Source organism: Zootoca vivipara, chromosome 6, assembly GCF_963506605.1.
Source record: "Zootoca vivipara chromosome 6, rZooViv1.1, whole genome shotgun sequence".
NCBI lineage: Eukaryota > Metazoa > Chordata > Lepidosauria > Squamata > Lacertidae > Zootoca > Zootoca vivipara.
In genome coordinates, this window is record NC_083281.1 from 26,667,447 (window position 1) to 26,673,553 (window position 6,107).

A 6,107-nucleotide genomic window follows, 5' to 3' on the forward strand; every position below is an offset into this window, starting at 1 on the left:
GTTCCTAATCTACTTTTTAGAAGCAATGATGCCTCTAGATTCAAATGAGTCCAGCCTTATTTCTCCGCACTGTAACCCGACCATTGAGGTGAAAACTATGCAAAGTTGCTCTTCTTGTTGCTTGCATTTATATCACACCTTCACTTCCAAAGAGCTCAAAGTGGCGTACATGGTTTTCACCCTCTCCATTTAATCCCCACAACAACCCTATGAGGTAGGTTAGGCTGAGAAGCAGCAAGTGGCCAAAGCCCAACCAGTGAGAGCTTGATGGCTGAGTGGGGATTTGAACCTTGGTCTTTTAGGTCCTAATCCAATACTGACCACTCTACCACACTAGGTCTCAGTGGAGACACAGAAATGATGGATGCTTTTTCTCTCTTCCCTGGTTAAAAAATGAACTCATGCCACATATATAAGAAGAAACAGCCCACTACAAGTGTTTGACCTGAACACATGAGTGGGAAATGTAAGATGTCAAGGACCTGAGCAACAGGCTGTCCTTAAAGCCCCCCCCATCATAACACCCACCCTCTTTTGACCTTCCATTGTTTGGTGCAAGGGTCTAAGGGCAGATTCTAAGCACATTTGGGGAAAGGGACTCCTTGGAGTGTAGGGGGTGGCAAAACATATGTGGAAGGTAGGGTTGGGTGACCGATGCCAATCAGGTCTCCTTTGGAGCTGAATCTATCAAACCCACACTTTTGCAAATGATATATGAATCCAAACACTTCCAGACCCTCAAGGAAACGGGTAATGCAAAAGACTAAAATAGTTTATCTTATAGAAATCTGCCGTTGTTAGATGTATTGTGGTTTGTGGGTTTATTTATGTTTTCAAAGAAGTCACAAGCAAACTTGAATGTTTCAGGCACAGCAATGGTTCCAAGCATGTCACGAGGCCCCAGACCTGAATGACAAGATGGATGTCATGATGTCAAGATGGGTGCTCTACGGGGAGGTGGTTTCAGGCAGCAGGCCCACCAGTGGACCAACTCTTTGTTACAAAGATGTCTGAAAATGCAACATGAAGGCTGGAAACATCAACATCAACCCCACAATGCCTGGAGACAGACAGTCAGCTGGTGTACCTACAGTAGTGACCAAAGGAGGAATGACCACTGGGAGGAACACAGAGAGAATAAACACCATGGTGCATCTGCAGCAGCAAAACTGGACGCTCTCATTTGTCCCAGCTGCAACAAAACATGTCTCTCCCATATAGGCCTCTCGAGCCACAGCAGGCACTGCAACCTTCCAACAGTTTGACTCTGATCTTGCTTCTAGCTCACATGCATGAGGATTGGCACACAACAATGGCACATTACATTCAAGCTTCATCCCATCTGGGCTCAGTGTTGCTCACTTTCCACCATTGAACCTCCACGACAGCTAAGCTGCAAGCCTCTCCTGCTCCAAGAGATATTCTTGGCTTCTGCGTCAGCAGCCACAGCCAACACAGCGACAGTATAAGTAGATATGTCACCGATGTTTATGTGTCCTCGGGTGACAGCTTCCAAGAAACTGCTCCAGAAGAGGACACCTACCCTGTGTGGATTTTTCTCAGTTGGACTGAGGAGGAAATATCTGTAGAGCTACTGGCATTTGTCCAAATCTTGTTCATCATAGCCAGGGTAGTCTGAGCTCTAAAATGGAAAGATTGTTAGGTTCCAACTATATGGGAATGGATATAAATATACAGCACTGATATGCAGTGACCAGAGAGGAATGACCTATCGGAGGACCACACAGAGAGAAAACGCCATGGTGTGCCTGCAGCAGCAAAACTGGAAGCCTTCATCTGTCCCACCTGCAACAAAACATGTCTCTCCCCTATCAGTCTCTATAGCCACAGCAGGTGATGTAACTCTCCAATGGTTTGACTTTACCCTTGAAGGCACACTCTTCCATTGTCTCCTGAGACAGATTGATGCCAGCAACTGATATGCGGTCATAACCATGAAGCAGGTCCCAAAAGCCCAAACCACTAAAACTGGAACTAAATTGGAACTAATCAAGATGGGACGAATGCATTACTGACTTTTATTTCTGATCTTTAGTTTCGCTTTTATCTCATTTCTTAATCTTGTTTTACAGAAAGCTGTTTGAATGTTGCCATTGTATTTTAATGTAAAACACTTGGGGATATTTTTTTTTAGTAAACTGTATTAAAATGTTATGAATTAAAAAAAAATGATCTGTAGTTCAGACACATCTTTAGCATATCCACCAGATAAATTTGGTCACTGCATCCTTAGTAGACCTCCTAACTTGGAAAAGGTAAAAAGGTAAAGGTAAAGGACCCCAGACAGTTAAGTCCAGTCAAAGGCAACTATGGGGTTGCACCTATAATCCAGAGTGACTGTGGAAGTCTCTAGCAAAAGGGTGCAGAGGTGTTACAGCAGGAATGGGGAAATCGCAGCACACCTGATGAAGTTGGATTATACCTCTCAAAACCCTTGACCATTGGCCACACTGGCCAGTGCTGGTGGGAGTTGGGCTCCATCGGCTTGCAGAGGGCCATGCATTCCCCATCTCTGTGTTCTAACACAAGGATAGGCAGAAAGGGGAAGGGGAGGTCGGAAGGGTGGGAAGCCCTGTTACAGCAGTGAGGGATGGGGAAAAGATTCAGCGTTGCTTCCATTTTAATGAGAAACTACCTAATTTGAACCAAATGCAAACCAAAACACAACTATCCATTGAAATTCACACTTCTCCAAATCCTGTGAATGAGTTCTCAAATGTGTACACAAATGAACTTATTAGGGAAAGCCTGGGTAAAAATGCATACATTGGTGAAACGAACAAACCAAAATGCAGTATACTTAGGCAACTACTTAACATCTCATGTATTTGGTGGGAGTAGGTTCCTAGTTCTGTGGAAGAGCAAGCTATTTGTGGGCTGAAGTTCCCATGTTCATCCCCCGATACCTCCAGGGGTTTGTTATGTATTTGAGTGTTTTGTATGTATGAATTGTCATTGTTTGTGTGAGAATATATTCAATTATTTCTATTATTATTATCATGAAATGTACTAACCATCCATCACCAGCTGGTCCCAAGGTGAGTTACAGCCATTTTTTTAAAATTTGAAACTGAAAACTGTTAAAATATCACACTCACAAGAACAGGGTGAGTCCTGAAAAAACATGACTCTCGGGTGCCCAAGGCTTCTGCACTCTACTTGTCCTATGCTCTTCCGCATAGATCAACCAGCTCTGCATAGATCAGAAGAGGTTGGCTAGAATGGAGACCACCAACAATGGTTGCCTCCTAAACTGGCTTTGGGTCATCACCTAGAGAGTCCCACCCCTGGATTCCAGAGTCCCACCCCTGGATTCCATAAAGTTGTGGGGTGACTTTCCTGTCACACAGCTGCTGATATCGAATGTTCACCCCTTGGTCTGTAAAAAGGTAAGATGCCCAATGCAGCTTCTGATACTTTTCCTTCTGTAATTGTTGCACATTGTGGCCAGCTTCCTGTTTGAGAAGACACCCATCGCCCCAAATATCTAAAGAAGTGCACATGCCTATATGTTCCATAGCCAGGGATGGTTGAGAGCTGCAGTCCAGCAACAGTTGGAGGGCCACAAGTTCCCAATTCCTTGGTAAAGAACAGCTGGGTAAAGAATGAAGTGCGACATGACATCACTTCTAGTCACTCTGTGGTTGGAACTGAAGATTCCTGACAGTGGCTTAATGGCCACTAAGTGCTTGCTCTCCAAAGTTCTACTTTCCATGCAATTTCCCCAAACAACGTGCTCGCCAATGAGATCCAGGCACCATAAACATCCTTTCATCATTTCCCCTAATGGAAGCTGGTTACAAAGTGCTGCTTAATCCTGGGAAGGCCAAACAAATAACTGAGTGATATTGATTGGGGTCGGGTGCAGATACCAAATATGGTTTTCAGAGAAGATGGGAAAGTAAAGCAAAGGGCTGCAAATGCCCGTGAATTCCAGTTGCTGGAGAATGACAGTGGGAGAAGACTATTGTGCTCCTGTCCTAGTTATGAACTTCCCATAGACATCTGGTTGGTCTTTGTGGGGAAGTAGGATGCTGGATTAGATAGGTCTTTGGCCTGATCCAGCACAGCTGGATATTATGTTGTTAGAGATCAGGTTAAGACAGATGAATGAGGCCTACTGGAAACCCCTGCCACCTCTGGGCATGTGCAGAGCTCCCTTTTCCAATGAAGTGAAAGAGGAGCTCTAGCTCACCAGCTGAGCATATGCCTTGCATGCAGAAGATCCCAGGTTCAATCATTAGCACCAACAACATCTGGAGAGCCATGAGTTCCCCTTCTCTGCTGTATACAGAGTCCTACTATTGGGCCACCTAGTCCGATGTTGCCTACTCTAACTGCCAACCATTCTCCAAGGTCCAATCAAAGGTCTTTTCTAGACCTGCTACCTGAGATTTCTTCAGATGCCAGATCATCTGCACACAAAGCATGAGCTTTATTGTGGATGTACAGTCTCACCCAAAATGCCACTGAGCACTCTGAATAACATGTCCTTTCTGCATAAAGTAAACAGGAAGGAGAGGGCTGTGCCAAGGATGTGCCAGAAGCTTCCCATTCCCGTGGCACATCATAGGAATTAAGACAATCCTACTGGATCAACCCAAGAGCCCATCTAGCCCAGCATCCTATTCTCAGCATGGCTGACCAGATGCATGGGGGAAGCCTGCAAGATGGACATGAGCGTGACATCGCTCTGCCCACCTCTGATTCCCATAGCGCCTCTCACAGTGGAGGTAGAACACAGTGTTCGTAGTTAATAGACGTTGATAGCTGTGTTCTCCATTAATTTGTCCCATCCTTTTTAAAGGCCATCCACGTTGGTAGCTGTCACTTCTCCCTGCAGAAATGTTGGGAGGACCCACCCACGTCTGTGCATAGTTTATTTCTCTCCCATTGTAATAAAAAAGAAAAAAGCTGGTTCTAGATAACTAGAATGAGTTGACTCTGCCTGTCATTGGCTCTGGGTCCATTTACTGTTGGTCTCTCTGCCTTATGGCCCCACCAGCCACTATTGTTAAACCAGGGGTGGACGTTGGTAACATGGTGAGTGCCCTGTGCGAGGCCAAAATTTGATACCCCTCTCCAAGCCCTGGTAAGCTGGGTAAGGGAGACACTGGTCTTTGGTAAGGAGGCATGAGGGCTCTGACACGGTCCTAGAGCCCTCCACTTCCTTCCCAAAGCTGGAAAAGCCAGGAGGAGGAGGAGGACTCTATGACCCGATCAGAGCCCTCATGCCTCCTACTAGGCTTTGGGAAGGAGGCAGGAAGCTGCTCCCTTGACTCCTATGTCCTTTGCGGAGGAACCGGTTGCACTGCCTTAAATCTGCCTCTGATGAAACCACCCACCCCACTTCATTTGGTGGGGGCACCCAGATTTGGTTCATCTCACAATTTGGATTTCTGAGGGGGGGAGGTTCTGTAGGACACACTGGCACCTGTGGGTGTTGCTGACCCATCACTAGGGAGTGGAATATATCAAATTCCAGAGCCTGAGAAACCCTGGCTTCACAAGGACACAGTGAGTTACTAGGAAAAACACTTTCCTCAAAATGCATTGGAGCCACTCAGTTAAATCCAGTCTGCTATTTTAAGGCATTTCCTCTTTCAGTCTAACCTAAAAGTAGAACTTAAGTAATTTAGGGGAAGTCAACTCCAGTTTCTTGCTTCCTTGCAGTGCTTCCCAAATTGGCTTTCTTCGGGTGCATCACTGACTGGCTGCACAGTTCGCCATGTGATCCCTGGCTCGTTGCCTGACCAGCAGTAATGGATAAGGATCACCTCTGAGCCACCAGGCAGGGAAGCTTTGTAAAGTGGGAAACAGCTGGTTCTTTCAGGGTGTCAATGGGCTACCCCTGGCTAATAGCAGTGGGCTCTGGCTGTTAAGCAGAGGATGTATGGCCACCTATCAGGGATGCTGTAGTCGGGATTTCTGACATCAGCAACTGGTTGGTCTAGAAGACCTTTGAATTCTTCAGTTCGGGGGGGGGGGCGTTGTTTTGATAACTGAGTTTTCATGCTCTTCTTTCTTCAAACACAGATGAATCTCAGTGGCAATACATTCCATGCCACATCCTTATTTGCAAGTTC